General features: G+C 37.2%; 1 long non-coding RNA gene across 2 annotated transcripts in view; it reads left to right on the forward strand.

Moving 5' to 3' along the window:
* The window catches only part of LOC122813193, a 236,708-nt gene that overhangs the window by 110,862 nt on the left and 105,139 nt on the right, over positions 1-20,707 (forward strand). For both annotated transcript variants that reach the window (XR_006366647.1, XR_006366648.1), the window contains exon 3: positions 8,130-8,227. This is a non-coding gene — a long non-coding RNA (uncharacterized LOC122813193). The remainder of the gene's footprint in view (positions 1-8,129; positions 8,228-20,707) is intronic.

Below are 20,707 nucleotides of genomic sequence, written 5' to 3' on the forward strand. Positions count from 1 at the left end.
ATCTGGGAAATGAACCAAAGAACTAGTCACTATGAAGCAAAAGCTCTAACTTGCATCACTGTGTTGTTAATATCACATAATTGATCTAGTAAAGTCCCCTTGTGAAATCATTCTATATATTGTATTTGTATGCTTTCTCAGGAAAAGGTAATGCCAGCAACAATTGGTGAATTAATAAAAATAGTAATAAAAAATATATATATTTATATATATATTTTATTATATATATATATATATATATATATATATATATATATATATATATATATATCTATATATGCTCCCCTGTTAAGAATAGCAGTTCTAATTCCTAATTATCTTATTACAGGAGCCATTTTGGTCAGTAAGTCAGTAATCGTTTATAACAGGAAAATACATTTCTGCTGAATTATCACTGCTTAAATCTAGAGTCACTACCCATTTTCTTGTGATGGCAACCACTCTAACCTGACATTTACTACCCCACCATCTCAGCTGATTGATTCTTAGCCCAACAGAGTTTCTAAGTCCAACATGGCTACAGTGGCCTCTTCTGTTGTCCCAAAAACCTGATGTGAAGTCACACTTAAGAAAACAGGCACGTGTGTATATGTGGATGGTGACTTAACACTCAGATCCACCACAATTTAAAATGTGGCTTCTGGTTCCAAAACAAGTGTGTCACTGGTCAGTGCTGCAAGATGAGGATGACCACTGTGAGCTGTGATCACTCTGTCACAGTAAGCTGCATTTCAGTAGAGTAGCAAAGCCTGCCTGATTCATGTAGTGCTTAGCAGAGAGTAAACTTTGTCAGGAGAAGCTCACAACAGGAAAATAAATTATCCTGTACTTTTATTGAAGTAGTGTTACTTTTAACCAACAGACAGACAGGGTGAGAGGCAGATTCATGTTTCATCAGACAGTTCCCATGTGTTTGTCTGGCATCAAATTTTCAAATTTTATTGTGAATCTTCTGCCGGAACTTTCTGTCTCCTTAGGTACTTCTTTAAAAAAATAGTCTTGTTTGTGTGTGTGTGTGTGTGTGTGTGTGTGTGTGTGTGTGTGTGTGTGTGTGTGTGTGTGTGTGTGTGTGTGTGTGTGTGTGTGTGTGTGTGTGTGTGTGTGTGTGTGTGTGTGTGTGTGTGTATGTGTGTGTGAGGAGGGATAAAATCCCTGTCAATTCATATAAAAGAGACAGCTTCTTTTAAAAAGATTGTGGTATTATCATAACAAAAGCAGAAACAAACTTTTACTATGTAATTTACTATGACTAATTATGACTTGTTTAACTGAGATCCAAATATTAGAAGACATGCAAATTTCTACTCCCAAACCAGTGACATTAACAAGATCCCTAAAGACCCCTAAATAATTATTTTTGTAGCAGCAACGTCCTCTGTGTCCCCAAAGTTGAGGGCATGTCCCCCATCCCAGTCGCTATATACCAACTCTGAGGCAGCACAAACATGAACAAAGGGAGATATAAAATACACTTAAAGATAACCTTTTCACTCTTCTCCAACTCCCACAACCCAAACAAAAGTCCAGCATCTGAAACTGGACAAGCACCAGTATGCTAAAATGTTGACAGCATAAGCATGCAGTGTTTCTTCTACAGTGTACTGTGTAATGATAGCAGACTACATGATGGAATATAATGATACCAGAATTTTTTCTGATAAAAAGACTTCATCAGTCACAAGGCAGGATCAAGGAAATATACACCGGAGTTTATAATTTCTTCCAAGAATTTAGTCAAAATTGCTGAAAGAACCAGATAAAGTAAAAAATGCAAATGAAATCTAACAGGCATGGTGCTAGAAAATAAATAATAGTATATACATGGCAATAAAAGAATTAGCCACTATAAATTCCAAGTTTTCAGCATATTTTTAAACTTAAGATTCTCAAATGGAAAAAGGTAACATGTATAACGTATACAATAGTTCAGCATACCAAGCTGTATTTCTCCTAATAGGTGATCTGTGCTTGAACGTCTGTGCTATGAATCATGTAACAATCCTTGGACTCCTTCACCTAAGAAGAATTAGCGGCAAGGTAAACACCTGTTCTAATGACCTTAGCCTCTACTACCACATCACCATCACCAAGATGGTGTGGCAGGTACTGAACCCAACATAGCTCCCATTTCTTGGAACAGGCTGCTTTTACATATCAAGCAAATATTTCCCCCTAACAACCTTTTAAACCAGTCTGGATAACTACATCTGGGATACATGGGGAAAATGTACTTAATGAGGGGACATCGCCAGTCTCCCACCAATACTAAGTGGTATGGCTAAGTTGCCCAGTGGTCTGCTTAGCTGTCAGCTTGGTAAAATCCTATGAACATATTATATTATCACAGAGTACTGACCTTATAGTTTTCTAATAATAAGGTCAGTTTGAGATAGTGTGTAATTATTTGATTTCTATTTAGATTTCATTGTACTTGAATTAGTTTTATTTTCATAAACAATAGGGGTTACATTCAAAAATTTAAAAAAAATTAACAGATTTTTGTCAGTTTTCACTTATTGTTTTATGTAGAAAAAATAAGAGACACTGACAAATGATAACTAATCCTTTCCAATATGTGAAGAAGCTGAAACATTGAATAGGACTAAAATGTTTGAATAACTGAATTTTATCCGTTCACAGTATTTGAGCAAATAATTTTTATTTTACCTTAAAGCTATTCGGCCATTTGATATAGGAGAGGTTACTGTCTATACCCATGGGAAGACTTTGGAATTTATATTCATAACTTTACTGAAAACTTTTTCTTCCAGTGGCTGGTGACTAAGTGTATTACATATACCAAGAATTATCTTAAATGTACTGAGACTAATTATGCAGCAGGACAAGAAAGTGCATTACAATTATTAAGGACCTATTCCCCTGGAGCGCTGCTGTGATCAGGTCTTTACCAGGAACTAACAATGGACAGTGTTGGCTGGCAAAGGATGGTGGCAGAAGGTAAAACAGCTTTGTTTCTGCCTGCTGTCCATGCCGCTGAACTGTCCCTGAGTTTCTCTCATATTTTTGTCTTGTCCGTCATAATTTATTTTTATTTTTCTGGTAAATCACTGTCATAGTCAGTCAGTAATGCTAGATATTAGAGTTCCACACTTCTTACTGTTGAGAAAGTGCATATTGATGCAAAATATGTGGTTCTATTAATTTGATAAGTAAATTAAAGCAATATTTAAAAACTGTCCCTGATTTTAACCTTTCCTCCCCATTATTTTTGGATTTGTCCGGAATTCGTAAGCAAAGAAGTTGAGACGTGTGCTTCAGAAATAATACTTTATCAGCTTTCAAAGCTGGGAAAAGTACTATTCTTTGTTATGTAACTGATTGTACATGAAGCAGATAAACCTCTATGCACTACAAAGAATTATGATCAGGCCAATGATCAGAACCTTTTATTATGTGTTTCTGATGTGAATGCCAAGATTCGCATCTCAGGGGGAATTTCTTGGCATGTCTGCCTGGAGCACATAACAAGCCTGTTATGTTTGGAGACCTGATCATAATCCTTTGATTTGTTGCCAGGATTTTGGTTATTTCTGAGTATAACTTGATGGATGGTAAAACAGATAAATTACACTCCATTCAAGTTCTTTTAATAGGTTGATAGGTAAGTACTAGCCTAACTGCCCTTGCAGGCCATTTTAAGCTTAACCATTTTCCCTTTTCAAGTTTGCATTAACCTTTCCCATTTGGTGTTATGTTATATTGGCCTTATCTTACCCCATGGACAATAGTTATGTATTACCCATAGTGAGAATAACTGGGATTATACTATAGATAATTTGAGGGGACCTATGCATGGGATAAAGCATTTAGGACCTGCCTCTGTCCATTGGTAGTACAAGGGGAAGTCCTGGAGTAACTTTACTGTTTCCTATCCATAGATCCAAGTTATGTTTTTATATGGACAGGGAAGATCTTTGTTTTACGTGGATAGGAATTCTTTCCCAGAGCAGCAGTAACCTATGTGAGATATAACTGTACCTCTACACCAATCTGTTGATACTGAGGAAGAGGTTTACACCCCTAGACAGAATATTTCTGATGCCATTTGACTTGCTGATGTGCAGTAATTGATCAATGTTAGGTCAAAGGATGCCTTGTATGCCAAACACAAGTCACATGTTAACTGTCTATAGGATATTGAGTATAGTGACACAGCTTTGAGTCAATCCATTGAGTATGTATTGTTTAGACCATGTATTCTTATAGCAAGGAATCTCTGTGGGCATACCAGTTGTTGCATATGTCTGGACAGATGGATTCCAAAGGGGGCATTATACTCAATGATTGGGCGGAGTAAAGGGAGCAATGACATCACTAGATCTAGGCATAACCTCTTTGTTTATAAGCTGTGAAATGTAGAAGGACTTTCATATGACAATGGACACAAAGTTAGGTCAATGTCTACATAAGTTTCCAAATCACAAGCAACTGGATCAAGTCTTAGGAGCATATTGTCATTGTGGTAGATTCTCATCATATTGATTACTGCTGTAGTAGCCTTAGCTATGTAGTGGATTTCCCTAGCTTAAAACACTTGGAAGGTGGAAGGGGAGGGGTCCAGAATCCTTTAGACAATGCTCCAAGCAAATCCTGATCTAGACCTAGAGAAAGAACCAAGCTTGTAATGCGCTCTAAACATATGCATAGAGAACCAAGTAGCAGCTTCCAGAACACTTCTAGAATCCAACTTTTTCCCAAAAAGCCATAGATGAAGCCAAGGCCCTGGTAGAGTGGGTCTTGACCCTGCCTGGAATAGTTATGGCGTGTATAACCATGATCTAAGAGGTACATGACAACCACTAGTGATGGATATATCCATTACCTTATGGTCTCAGGAAGAGCTTTACAGTGGAGGCTTGAGATCAAAGTGAGTGTTTTAAATAAGTCATTTTGAAGGATTACCCTGAGGCCAAATAAGAGCTTATATTTGCCTGGAATATATGGAAATAGAAAGGAACGTCTGGTTGCTTGCTAAGAAACTGTATACCTGGATGTTAAATTATATGGACTAGTTACCACAAAGAGGGAAGCTGTGAACAACAACTTATCTGAAAAGAGAACTGTGCTATTACTGTGGGCACTGATTATTGCATTGGAGAAGGTTTGTGACTTTTCAGACACCGAATGTTCTCTTCATTCCATATTTGTCCACAGTTCTGAATTCCATGGTTTGATTTATTTTCACTGAATTTATGTAGATACCTACAGTGACAGCATTTTCTGTTTATGCTGTCTGTCTCATCAGGTAGATGTTTGGGTTGGCATAATGGTTAAGGTGTTTACCTCACAGACACAAGGAACAGGGTTTGAGTCTCATTTTTAAAAATGAAATTGTCTAGGCTTAAGGGCAGCTGGGTTTGTTAGCTGACTTTATTTATAAAAACACATGGACTACACTGTATATTTTTAGTGCAGATGATTACAACTAAGAGCTGTTTCCTGTAGCCCAGGGTTTGATTCCTTCATCTTCCTTTTGCTGACTTTGTGACTCTGAGCCAGTCACTTAACCATCTATTGCTCTGGGGCAGTTGGAATATTGGGCAAGGCTTCTGAATGGTCTCCTGGAATATGCCTAGTAACTAACCATGAACTTTACAGAAACACCCCCAAGACACACATAAAGGTTCTATATATAGTACACATAGTTAGATATAAATGTGTATTCAGGTCTTGTCTAGAAGCTAAATTTTCCTTTTTCTTTATCTTTCCTTATAATTTAAAATGTTTTAGATGCATCTGAAACTATCTCAGACTTTTTATGTGTGTGTGCATGCATTTGTGAGTGTTTGTGTGCATGCATTTGTGAGTATGTGTGCATGCATTTGTGAGTATGTGTGTGCATGCATTTGTGAGTATGTGTGTGCACGTGTGAATGGTTGCAGTGGTCTAGAGACATGCCATTGTGTAACATGTGTCTCATTCTTACAGAGTGCACCTTTCAGAGAAAAAAAACAGGCACATATACTTCACACTTCACTTGTAATGACTGACATTAAGGCAAAAGCCAAAGGTAACACAAATTAAAATGAATAAAGCTTATGCTTATAAATAAATCTCTGACTATCAAGCACATAGTCAAGTCAAATGATACTGTGACCTTTTTCTCTGATGAAAACCATCCTGATGCTAACTCTAGGATTCTATCAGTCTAAACCTGAGCAAGTTTTTTCCTTGTTTAATTTTCAGAATTTTTGAGCAAGTTATAAGGTAACCTTTTTCTCTGATGAAAACCATCCTGATGCTAACTCTAGGATTCTATCAGTCTAAACCTGAGCAATTTTTTTCCTTGTTTAATTTTCAGAATTTTTTAGCAATTTATAAGGTAATATTGCTCCTGCTGTAGAACACACTGCAACAAAATATTGTCAGGTATACTGGAATAAAGTCTTCCTAGTAGAAATGTTCCGGTGAAGAAGTTTCAGTGACTTATTTTTGACTCTTGCCAAGCAGACATTGAAATACAGCTGCCAGGGAAAAGCAGTTCAATTTATCTATGGATTGGTCACTGGTTCTTTTCTGCCAGAAAGTTTGATGTTTCCTATGAAAGCTGTGGAACTATGTCATACTCCATTCTTATATTTTCTAACAGCCTTCATCCCATTTGGTGGGTAATCAGATACATTAACCCACATTATTGGAGAGTAATGCTTGCTATTTTTCAGCTCATTTGTAGCTGAGGTTTAGTGGCCATCAACACCAATTATCAGTAGAAAGAAACAACACAGAAATTAGCCTAGGATAAAAGTATAAATGCACAGTGTAAAGGATCTTCTATGCAGTCTGAGACAAGATGGGCCTTACCTTAACAGTCCAAAACTGTTCCACAACGGAATTAGCACTGAAAGCCACAGGTTCCACATCCCCTCCAATACATTCCAACAAATTTTAATGGAAGCACATAATAAAGGTATCCATCCATTTTTTTTTAATACAGTACTCCTGTGGCTATTATGTGTCATTAACATAATCACTATATCTTACGTGTTGATACTGTGTAAATTGTATCATTAACATAAGTAATGTCGTACATGTTGTAACTGCAGAAATTTTATCACGTCATTGCTGTCTGATGAGAATTACATTCCTAACATTTGAAGCATCTAGAATCCCCTTCTGCTGCTGTCATAGGCAGATGTTGGAAATAACTGATTAAAAATGAACCCTTGGGATACGCTGGCAGTGTATTCACCCAATGCAAACAAACCACACAACAACAGGTAGCATTTTTAGTGTTTTTGTTCTTTACTGGATTAGAACTTCTTCGGAAAATAACCATCACACATTAAATATATATTTATATATCATTAATCTTGTAATGCCTATATATATATATATATATATATATATATATATATATATATATATATATATATATAAAATGCCAGTTCCTACATATGTATGACATGAGGATGTCATGTGATCTGTTAACATAAAATGTTATGATCTGCATTATGATGCTTCTGCATATTGTGAGATTCTTCAGAAAATACCCATGACACATTTCCATTATGAGCTTGCTGAAATACAAGATTTTATAAAATGTTTATTGTTGGCTACAGGTTGCATTTTTTTTTTGCTTTTTTAGTTTGGTATTTTTAACTAGGTGATGATGTATGTAACAACATAATTGATTAGTTACTGGAATAGAGATTTTATTTGTTCTATTTTGTGATGTCATGTCCTTCTTGTTATTTAAACAGAATGTAATATGTGAGGGTTATTTTCTGAAGAGCTTCTAATCCAATAAAGAACAAAAGTGCTAGAAATACTACCTGCTGTTGTGTGGTTTGCTTAAATTGAGTGAATATACTGCCAGCATATCCCAAGGGTTTAGTTTTATGAAATGATTTTTGTCCTTGGTTCCTATGGAGTTTAACAGATTAAAATGCTTTCTGTTGTATGTGAATTGTATTCCTTGTCCTTATGAGGAACTGCAAAGCAGTGTATGAGCAAAATATAGGGGATATTAACCTGTTGGATATCAAATAAAATTGCATAATCAATATGGTCATATAACTATTGTGAGAAGTTATTACCTGTGAAACATTTATGTCTAAAATCCTAATAAAAAGCAAATGAAATGTCATTTTTAATGGTTTGACTTGCAGATGACTCAGAAGTTCAACTCTATGGTAAATCAGGATCCTTCTCATGTGCTATCAAAACTGTCAGCATGAGGTACAGCCACTGGAACCTGATTTGTCAGGTAAAACCTTATTCTTTAAAAAAAAAAAGTTTACCTCTATCCTGAAATGCACACACACACACACACACACACACACACACACACACACACACACACAAACTTCATTGTGCTGACAACACAATACAACCATTTGTCTCTTCCTACAGCAAAGATACATTTTTAGAGCAATATTTAAGAACTGACCCTGATTTTGATATGATTTTCAGATTTATTTTTATATACTTTATTTTTGTTCACCCATAAAATAAATTAAAAATCCCTTACTCAGGCATCATTGGTTTATTTATTTATTTATTTATTATTTTTTTTTTTTTTGCTTGATTCTACCATTTATCTTTTTCATGGCGCTTTACTGGGTCATTTTAGAGCAGCTGCGTATATATCCTACCCAGCTCTTTCTATCCTACTTTTACAGCCCGTTACTGAGCATTTCTACATGTCTATGTCAAGTTTTGAGATCGGAATACAATACACTAACTCTTAACTCTGGTACTATCAAACATGTACACTTCATAACTTCCTGGTTTGTATTTTAGCCATATTATAAATGGATGTATAACCATGTTTTTTAACCATATTTTTGGGCCTCCATCTGGTTACAGTTCCTGTTGCATCAAAGGCATGTTAATCAGTAGTTGCCAGGATTCAGTAGTAATACATTGACATTTTTAGCTCCTTCCTTAGGTTGTACAGAATGAAGTAGAAGCTCTGTATGGCGTAGCAAAGTAAACAACTTAATAAAACAAATATAGTAAGTATAATGCAACAATGGCAGGATGCCAAACTAATTTACCCTTGAGGTGAATAGCTACAGTTGGTATTATATCTAATGTGACTATAATTCTACATGATGTATTGCACACTTCCCCAGTTAGACTGTTCAAATAATGATGCAGACAAACCTTACAAACGTTATTGGCACTTTCACCATTCTCCACTGAATACTGAATTAAAAAATAATAATAATAAAAAAAATAACTGAAACTACCCTCACCCACGGTGCAAGTATAAATGTTGGAGCTTGTCATGAAAATACTACATCCTTTAGTGTAAAGTATCCTTCCCGGTAAAGGAATGGGCTCTGACAATGGGCATTGGAAGCAGAAGTGTAGGAAAAGTATTTGAAAGCAACTCCTTGATGCAATATATCTGTACCCTATGAATGTTATTTATTTCTGAGTGTCCACTACTAGCCTATATTTTATATTCTAAAAATAGATGAGGTTTTTGAACTGCAGTTCTAGTACATGTCATTTTTAATCTCTAGATAGCATTACAATCAGCTATGTGACATATAATATGCAGTCTGAGTGATAAAAGTCATTGGGCTATTTTGTTAAAAATAGATGAACAATATTTACCTTCTAGTTCTGTCTTATTTCACTTTCTTTGCATTTCACACCCTTTGCATGAGCCTGTACTTGAATGCAGTCTGCCCTGGTTGCTGTTTATTATTACATTAATAATTTCAGTAGGCTACATACCATACATATGTCCCCAATGTTTTCTATTATATAAATGTATAAATATGTATATATCATTAATCTTGTAATGCCTATATATATATATATATATATATATATATATATATATATATATAAGTGTATGTGTATAGATAGATATAGATATGCCATTTCCTACATGAGGATGTCATGTGATCTGTTAATATAAAATGTTCTGATCTTCATTATGATACCTCTGCATATTGCGAGATTTTGCCGTAATGACTGCTCAGCTGAACACTACAGGAAGAATAATCAACTAGGGCTTTGAATTAAGTCCTTTCTAAATGATGTTCACATAAAATCCATCCACTCTGCATAATTTAACAATCGATGAAGCAATTAAATTTTATAGTGGTAGATTGTGCGTGAATCAATTACCATATCCATACCTGTTAGTTATATCCTTATTGTGACCTGCTGGAAAAACAGTGACATTTTTTAAAATGCACTCTGTCATGGCTTTACTTGGCTTCATTTCTGAAAATGTCTGCTCTTCTTACTAAATGTCGATAGTACAGATAAAACTAAAACAAGTTAAACCTCAGAGAATACTGTTGAAAAACAAATGTGTTACTACACCCTCAGGATTATAACTATCATAGGTTCATAGGTTCATATTAGGCTATCTGCCCTAGGGCATTTATAAGCCTAGCCAGAGTGTGTTTTGCTTTCGCCACCCATTTTAAATTAATTTTGCTATGCCCTTTTTCGAGGTTAGTATACTGTGCCTCTGTCTAACAGTGACACAGAACTGATACCCGGGGTAAACCTATGGTCTCCCATCCACTCATCAAGATTCCTCTTGAAGAGAGTCAGTGAGGGAATCTGCCTAACCTGGACTGGGATTTTATTCCAGAGTGAAGGGAGCCTCTGGGTTATGAATCTGTCCCTCCAGCATGTCCTATTTATTTCAGTGTTAAGGTTCAAGTCTCTCGAGCGCGTAGCTCGATGGGATTTGGATTTTCTAAGGTGTAGCGTATCCATTAATTCCGGGTTGGACATGGCTTTATACGTCAGGCACAGATCGCCTCTGAGCAGGCGGTATGCCACTGAGTAGAGCTGGAGTTTCTTTAACCGGACAGCATATGGAATCTGTTTGAGCCCTTTGATCCTCTTGGTGAGGTACTTTTGGGGTCTTTCCAGTTGGTGCAAGTGTCTGGTAAGGTACATCCCAAAAGGGGCATTGTACTCAATTATGGGCCTGATGAGGGATGAGTAAAGAGGCACGATGACCTCCCCTGATCTAGATGTGAATCCCTTCATGATTAGGTGGGCTATATAAAATGTTTTTCTAACCACTTTAGCCACGTGGTTGTCAAATGAGAGATTGCTATCAACTTGGGTCCCCAGGTCCCTAATTACTTCTTCTGTACTTAATGGATTACCACCTATGTGGTAATTTGTTGGCACTTTGTTTTTGCCAAAGGGGATGTCTATACACTTTTTGGCATTTAGCTTGAGACCATGGCTCTGGCACCAGTTGTCTGTTTCTATGAGGCCCTTTTGGAGGATGCTTGTGTCAGCTGGAGAGTCGATTATGGCGTCCAGTTTGCAGTCATCTGCAAACTTGGTCAGCCACAGTCCTTCTGTGTTGGCCTGTACCTCTGAGAAATATATACCGAACAAGTGAGGTCCCAGGACTGAGCCTTGTTGGATGCCACTTGTAACTGGTTTGGAGTCTGACATGGCTTCAGCAATTCTAACCATGTGGGTTCTGTCCTTGAGCCAGTTTTCAACCCATCTAGTGACATAGGGGTTTATATTTAAGCTGGTGAGCTTATCTATGATGCCCAAGTGGGGTATTGTATCGAAGGCTTTTGCGAGGTCCAGGTAGGCTGTGTGGACCACCTTCCCCTCGTCAATGGCCTTGGTGACTGTTTCAAAGAAATCAACCAGGTTTAAGAGGCAGGATCTGCCCTTAACAAAGCCGAACTGGGTAGGATCCAGTGTCTGTAGGTCCCCAGTATCTTTATTTATGAGGTCCATGATGATCCTTTCCATAGCTTTGCAGACCAAGCTAGTCAGGCTTATGGGGCGATAGTTTCCAGGATCTGTTGAGGCACCACCTTTGTGGAGAGGGACCACTGTTGCTGTACGCCACTCTTTGGGTACATATTCTGTAGTAAGGCTGAGATTGAACAGTAGTTTTATGTTTGGGTTTAGCTCTTCTAAAACATTCTGGTGCTCTAACCATAATTGTCTGGCTGTCATATCAATTTATAATAGGTTGCTTTTGCATGTTATTGTATATCCAATCATTTAGAAAATTTGAAAACTCTTGTACACTGCATTGCCAAAGAAAAACACCCATATTGCACCTACTCTACTGTACTGCACCATATGATACATTTACACACAAACTACTCTGTAGTGCTACTACACTGCATCATATTATGATGATATATTTACACGACTACAGTGTTACTGTACTGCATTATATAATGATGATACAGTTACACAGACTACAGTGTTACTGTGCTGCATCGTATAATGATGATACATTTACAAAGACTACAGTGTTACTGTACTGCATTATATAATGATGATACATTTATACACTAACTACAGTGTTACTATATTGCATCATATAATGATACATTTAAACACAGACTGCTTTGTAGTGTTACTGTACTGCATTATATAATGAGACATTTACACACAGACTACTCTCTACTGTTAATGTACTGCACCATATAAGGATGAATCTACACCAATCTATGCTATAGTGTTACTGTACTGTATCATATATTGATACATTTCCACACAGACTACTCTCTACTGTTACTGTACTGCACCATATAAGGATAAATCTACACCAATCTATGCTATAGTGTTACTGCACTGCATCATATAATGATACATTTACACACAGACTACTCTATAGTGTCACTGACTGCATCATATATTGGTACATTTACACACTAACTACTTTATAGTGTCACTCTACTCCACCATATGATACATTTACACACAGACTTCTCTATAGTATGAGCTGTATGGCTCATTTCTTCAGAGCTTCCTTGTGCCTGGCTTGGACACTTGTGACTGCAAGATTTGGATTTTTGTTTTAAAACCATCTGGACTTACAAAGCTGATATAAGTATGTGTGTGTGTGTGTGTGTGTGTGTGTGTGTGTATATATATATATATATATATATATATATATATATATATATATATATATATATATATATATATATATATATATATATATATAGATATATATATATATACATATATTGCCCTTACTCTGTTTCAGTGATATTTAACAGTGCTGTGCTGCATTTATTTATTTGTTTAAATTTATCACTGCTTTTTAGACTGCACTTGTTAAAGAAACTCCATCTGTTTGTTACTGTACTGCTCTTAGGTTGTTTTAACAATATTCTGCAAAAGCTGTTCTGTGTCTCTCAAAATACTTCTAAGTTTTGCAAAGTTTTTGTGTGTTGTCAACATTTCTCAGGGTTAATGAACTTATTTCCAAAGATTCCTGTAATTACAAGAATTCTTACTTCTGTTTTAAAGCATTTGTTACTGCACTTGAGCTCATAGCCAGTTTGTTTTATATTGAAGGGGTTCTTTTCCACTCTGTTAGGAACAGAGAGCTAAATTCAATCCATCCAAGGTGGGAATTATTGGTCGATAGCTTATTGCATTTTTATCTGATTGGCCTGAGAGTTTAACTTTAGAAAAGTCTTTCATCCTTCTGGTATAAAAGCCTCAGAAATGCAGTTCCACATACTTGCATATAAGCAAACCCCAGTTTAAACTCTTCTATAGGAAATGCTCTCCATAGTCTCTCACTGTTCACAGCTGCTCAAAGAGCTCCGGGTTTGTGCAGAGGGTGGTATCACTGCAAGTTATCTAATAGTGTACTACTAAACATTCTCACTTTCACCTTTAAGTGACTCTCCATTACTCCTTCCCATCTAGAAATTGTGTTTCCTTGCCTTATATAGCATAGGCTAGATTCAGACCTGCTGAATCTAGACTGTTTGGTATCACTGTCCTCTTAAACCAAACATCTTACATTAACAGGGCCTCCTTGCAGCCTTGTGTCAGAAGTGTGTAGGTGAGGACCCATCTGAGTTGGATATTACTGGAGAAATGCTCAGTTTGGGGTGTTCCCATTGGTAGTTGTGTTATAAGTGTTTAAATTTGCCTGTAGATAATCCTCACATTTGCTCAGGTCTGCGCTCAGTTTACCTGAGCTGCTCAACATTTGAAAATTTTAACCAGAGGTCTGGAGTGCATCTGCACTGAAATCCAGGTCATCCACTGAAAAAAAAATGAAAACTAAGTATATTTTAACCCAGCACTGCACTTTGTTAACTGTATTTAATTGAATTGCTGCTTCATTTTTGCTGTTTGTGATGAAGTCCAGCTAGCCTACTTCCATCCCATATACCACATTCAGAAAAATCTTGCCATAATGGATGGGCAGTTTCCAATCATTTCTCCTGCCAGCTTGATTGATATGGGCATCTTGAGCCAATGCAGCAATTGTCTCATGTATACCGATAACCATTAACTCCTAAAGCAAACACCCTATGTGAGAGAAGCAAACACACACTTTGGAAATGGAGTCATTCTTCTCACGTGAAAACAAACTAGGTATCAAACAGGTTGTCAGAACAAATGCTTTACCTCACATGCAAAATAAGGTCATAACACTAAAACCCACATGTGTGAAAGACCTGCAAAATGCACACCACCCACACTCACCATTAAGCAAAAAGAAACCACTACATATATCAACATACAAACTTGTGTCTCAACAAATAAGCCCCTAAGGTAAAAGACATCAAATGACTTGGTCATAGGTGACTCTATAGTGAGACACACAGATGTCCCCCTCATCAGAATGTACAAGGAGAAGGTCATGGTCAGCTGCCTGTCACACATGCACTCACATCACTCAACAAAAGTACCATTATGACTCTGCCATAGTCCATGTTGGAGTGAAAGACTTGACACATACCTCTCTGGACTATATGAGGAGAGACATGACAGCACTCTCTGACTGTGTGTCCCAGGAAGGTATGCCCCTAGCCCTAAGTAGTATCCTACCCACACCCAGGATAAAGCCACAATATACACAAAAAATGATTGACTTCAACAATTGGCTCAGCTTCTGGTGTCAGTCCAGCTGGATCCAGTATCTGTCAGCCTGGGAGGATATAGTAGACAGACCTTGCTGCTTTGCTAGAGATGCTCTGCACTTGCCCCCCTAGACTTTCAGATACTGGCAAAGGCCTTTACCTCCCCCATATTGCCTTTTTTAGGCAATGTCAAAACAGCAAATTTTCCAGTGTAACAAAATCTAATCTAGACAAACTCAGGGTTGTGCTGAAACTGCACTGCATGGAAGTACTTCTCACCTTAGAGGATGGATGCTGACATTTGTGCAGTTACCAAGACATGGTTCAAGGCCACTGAGAGCACCCTGACCATGCAAGGCTACAATGCCTTCCACACATTCAGACCTCAGAATGAATGTGAAGGAACCAAAGGTGGAGATGTATCCATCTGCATTAAAACCAAATACACTTTGAGACTGGTCATACAGTATGACTCTATCAAACTACTCCATGTCCAATTAACTACAGGGAAAGTACCATACCACATCATTGGTAGCTATAGATCCCCCACCATGAACCAGGATAAGCACAACACCTACCTTGAGTTACTGGAATCCCCTGCCATACAGCCCAACACCTTAGTCATGGGAGATTTCAACTATCTTTCCATAGACTGGGGACATACTCGAGCAAAAACATGCTCATCCAGAGTTTCCTGGACTTTGTTAACACAAATGCTGTGGAACAGATAGTCTGCACCCTCACTAGGGGTGCTAATGTTCCAGACATAGTACTCACCAACATGGGGGTGTTACTGTACTTCCCCATGTGTTATACCCTCCTTGGGTAAGTCAGACCACAAATCAGTCTTATTTGAAGTAACTACTGGAACTGACACCCCCACAGAAACAACAATTATAAAAAACTTTACCAAAGCTAACTACAGCCTAAGTGATGGTATAAAAAGCTTCATACCACCTGCAATCTCAGAGATCAATGATCACTATGCAGACGTGTACGCAGATACCCTGTACAAACACTTGTGTCTGTGTAAACTCTGCTGTACTTGATAGAACCAAAACTAGGTCTTCCAGTAAAAACAAGCCACCATGGTGGAATTCAAGTATAAACAGATTTTATAACAAGAGGAAGAAACTGTTGTCCAAAAGCAAGAGGAATATCACTCTACAGAGGAAGAGCTCCCTCCTAAGCTTAAACAAGAAAATCAGAAATCTTGTAAAGTCTTCTAAAGCAAATTATGAAACTAAAATCACATCTCTAGCCAAGGATAATCATAGGCGTTCTTTACCTACATCCAAAGTCTTAAAGGGAATGTCCAGCTATGTGCCAAACTGGTTGTAGATGGGATTATTCAAGTTACACTGGAATATATCACCAACCAGTTAGATGATAGATTCAGAGCAAACTTCACCACCTCCATCCCCACCTACCATATCCCAAAGCATACCTGCCACCAGCCCTCTGCCTAGTATCTCTAGAGAACAGGTCATCTCTGCACTCACCAAGGCCAAAAGCACGGCCACAGTGAGACCAGATAATATCCCAGGTTGTTTACTAAACAATCTAAAACAAGACCTAGTGGACCCAGTTGGCATTCTTTTTAATCATAGCTTGAGAACTAGTTACGTTCCTGCAGAATGAAGAAGAGAAACAGTAATCCCCTGCACAAATGGGGGCAATCAACTGACCCTGGGAACTACAGACCCATAAGGTTATCCAGCCTCATCTGCAAGGCCATAGAAAGAATTATCATGGAACTTATTGACAAGGACATAGATGACCTCTAAATGTTGGACCCCAACCCAGTTTGGCTTCATTAATGGTAGGTCATGTTTATCAAACCTGGTGGCCTCCAAACCATGACCTACATGGACAGACTGAAAGCCCTGTCACTTTACTCTGTTTCTTATAGGCTGCTGAGTGGTGACTTGTGCATGGTCTATACGGCAATCTCCAAGCCTGCCCTAAAGGAAATACTGCACATCCACAAGTCAAATGGCACAACAGTCACTCACTTTAGGGATCTCAACCTATCTTGTGATATTAACAGAACATGCTGGAGAAAGGGATATGTCTCCCAGAGACTGCAGCTTGTCTGGAATAGACTTCATATTCATGTAAAACAGAGTTCCTCACTGTTCCTATTTAAATGCAGCCTAGATAATTGGATGGGAGACTGCAGATTTGCAGCTGGGGTGGTATCCATGTCCCCCATGGACAGAGGTAGCCATTGTTGACCACAGACCTGCTGTATTCGTAAATATATTCTGCAAACTACCCAAAAAGAACAAATGGAAATATATGGGATTAACATGGCTAGGCTTGGAGAGGTTCTAGGGACGTTAGCCTAGTAACCTCCTGTGATCCTATGAACCTAGTGTTACTGTACTGCATCATACAGTGATACATTTACACACACAGACTACTATATAGTGTCACTGTACTGCATCATATAATGACACATTTACAGACAGACTTCAATATAGTGTCACTGTACCGCATTATATAATGATACATTTACAGACAGACTACTCTATAGTGTCACTGTACTGCATTGTGTAGTGATACATTTACACACGCAGACTACTCTAGAGTGTCACTTTACTGCATCATATAATGACACATTTACACGCAGACTACTCTATAACGTTACCGTACTGCATCATATAATGACACATTTACACACAGACTACTCTATAGTGTTACTGTACTGCATCATATAATGATACATTTACATAAAGACTACTCTATAGTGTCACTGTACTGCACCATATAATGACACATTTACACACAGACTACTCTATAGTGTCACTGTACTGCATCATATAATGACACATTTACAGACAGACTACTCTGTAGTGTTTCTGTACTGCATTATATAGTGATACATTTACACACACAGACTACTCTAGTGTGTCACTGTACTGTATCATATAATGACACATTTACACACAAACTACTCTGTAGTGTGACTGTACTGCATCATATAATGGCAAATTTATAGACAGACTACTCTATAGTGTTACTGTAATGCATCATATAATGATACATTTACACACAGATTACCCTATAGTGTTACTGTACTGCATCATATAGTGATACATTTGCACACAAGCCACTCTATAGTGTTACTTCATCATATAATGACACATTTACACACAGACTACTCTATAGGGTCACTGTACTGCATCATATAATGACATATTAACACACAGACTACTCTATAGTGTCACTGTACTGCATCATATAATGACACCTTTACACAGACTACTGTATAGTGTTACTGTACTGCATCATATAATGACGAATTACTACATCATATAATGACACATTTACACACAGACTACTCTATAGTGTCACTGTACTGCATTATATAGTGATACATTTACACACAGACTACTCTATAGTGTCACTGTACTGCATCGTAAAATGACACATTTACACACAGACTACTCTATAGTGTCACTGTACTGCATTATATAGTGATACATTTACACACACAGACTACTCTATAGTGTCCCTGACTGCATCATATAATGACAAATTTACACACAGACTACTCTATAGTATTACTGTACTGCATATAATGATACATTTGCACACAGACTACTCTATAGTGTCACTGTACTGCATCATATAATGGCACATTTGCACACAGACTACTCTATAGTGTCACTGTACTGCATCATATAATGACACATTTACAAACAGACTACTCTATAGTGTCACTGTACTGCATTATGTAGTGATACACTTACACACACAGACTACTCTATAGTGTTACTGTACTGCATCATTTAATGACGCATTTACACACAGACGATTCTGTAGTGTCACTGGCTGCATCATATAATGACATATTTACACACAGACTACTCTATAGTGTCACTGTACTGCATCATATAGTGAGACAACACACAGGTGACTCTATAGTGTTACTTCACCATATAATGACACATTTACACACACAGACTACTCTGTAGTGTTACTTTTGTGCATCATATAGTGACACATTTACAAACCGACTACTCAGTAGTGTCACTGCACTGCATCATATAATGACATATTTACACACAGACTACTTTGTAGTGTCACCGTACTGCATCATATAATGACATATTTACACACAGACTACTCCATAGTGTCACTGTACTGCATCATATAATGACACATTTACACACAGACTACTCTATAGTGTCACCGTACTCCATCATATAATGACACTTTAACACACATACTACTCTATAGTGTAACTGTACTGCATCATATAATGATACATTTACACAAAGACTACTCTATAGTGTCACTGAGTGCATCATATAATGACACATTTACACACAGACTACTCCATAGTGTAACTGTACTGCATTATATAGTGATCCATTTACACACACACACACTACTCTATAGTGTCACTGTACTGCATCATATAATGACATATTTACACACAGACTGCTCTGTAGTGTCACTGTACTGCATCAAATAATGACATATTTACACACAGACTACTCCGTAGTGTCACTGTACTGCATCATATAATGACACATTTACAGACAGACTACTCTATAGTGTCACTGTACTGCATCAAATAATGACATATTTACACACAGACTACTCTGTAGTGTCACTGTATGGCATCATATAATGACACATTTACAGACAGACTACTCTCTAGTGTCACAGTACTGCATCATATAATGACATATTTACACACAGACTACTCTGTAGTGTCACTGTACTGCATCAAATAATGACATATTTACACACAGACTACTCCGTAGTGTCACTGTACGGCATCATATAATGACACATTTACAGACAGACTACTCTCTAGTGTCACAGTACTGCATCATATAATGACATATTTACACACAGACTGCTCTGTAGTGTCACTGTACTGCATCAAATAATGACATATTTACACACAGACTACTCCGTAGTGTCACTGTACGGCATCATATAATGACACATTTACAGACAGACTACTCTCTAGTGTCACTGTACTGCATCATATATCGACATATTTACACACAGACTACTCTGTAGTGTCACTAAAACATCTATTAGCAACATTCTTTCCTGGTGCATTTTGATTAGGTGCTGCTAACGTCTCATTTCCAGTATTCATGTCTAGACATTGATGCAGTGCTGCAGCTTTTGCTCATCGTTTACCAAATGTCTGACACAAGGTAACTCTACCGTCTAAGTAAATTACTTCCTTTTCTTGCATTAATAAAATCCTTCAATCTTATACTCAAACAAGATGGAGTTTCAAGTGCTCCACTTCATAGGTTATACAGTTTTCAACAACACTAATCAAATTCCATTTAAGCTCTTGCAATGTCCCTTACTGATTAGTCTCTTGTTCAGCCTCACACTTCCTTAATTACAAACTTTAATTTTGCATCGATTTTAGTCCTGCTGTGACTTTATTCCCTCATGCATCCCACATTAATATTCCTTTTACTTGTGGACATGGTCTATTTTCAGCTCTTAAAATCTCTGTTAATCAGAAATTCTGCAGGTTGAATTTTAAGTCACTCAAACTTCCCAAAAGTTCTATCCATTAATGTCTCTTTCTCCCATCTTCGTTCATATATCGTGTTATTACTTCTTTAACTTATCCCCATTACTATTTTCTTCATTGTGTTGACCCACCACCATCATACCCCACTGATCCTACTCAAATCATGTTTTTAAATGTTTTCTTACTTATTAAGCTTCAGTATAGGACATGCACTATAGTTACATGCACATACAAACCCTGTGGGTGCATCTAAAATGTTGCTTTCAAGTTTATCTAAACTTCACTTATATTATATTATATTATATTATATTATATTATATTATATTATTTTATATTCTATTATATT

This window comes from Protopterus annectens, chromosome 10.part0 (assembly GCF_019279795.1).
Source record: "Protopterus annectens isolate FY-2018-M chromosome 10.part0, PAN1.0, whole genome shotgun sequence".
In the NCBI taxonomy this organism is placed as follows: Eukaryota; Metazoa; Chordata; order Ceratodontiformes; family Protopteridae; genus Protopterus; species Protopterus annectens.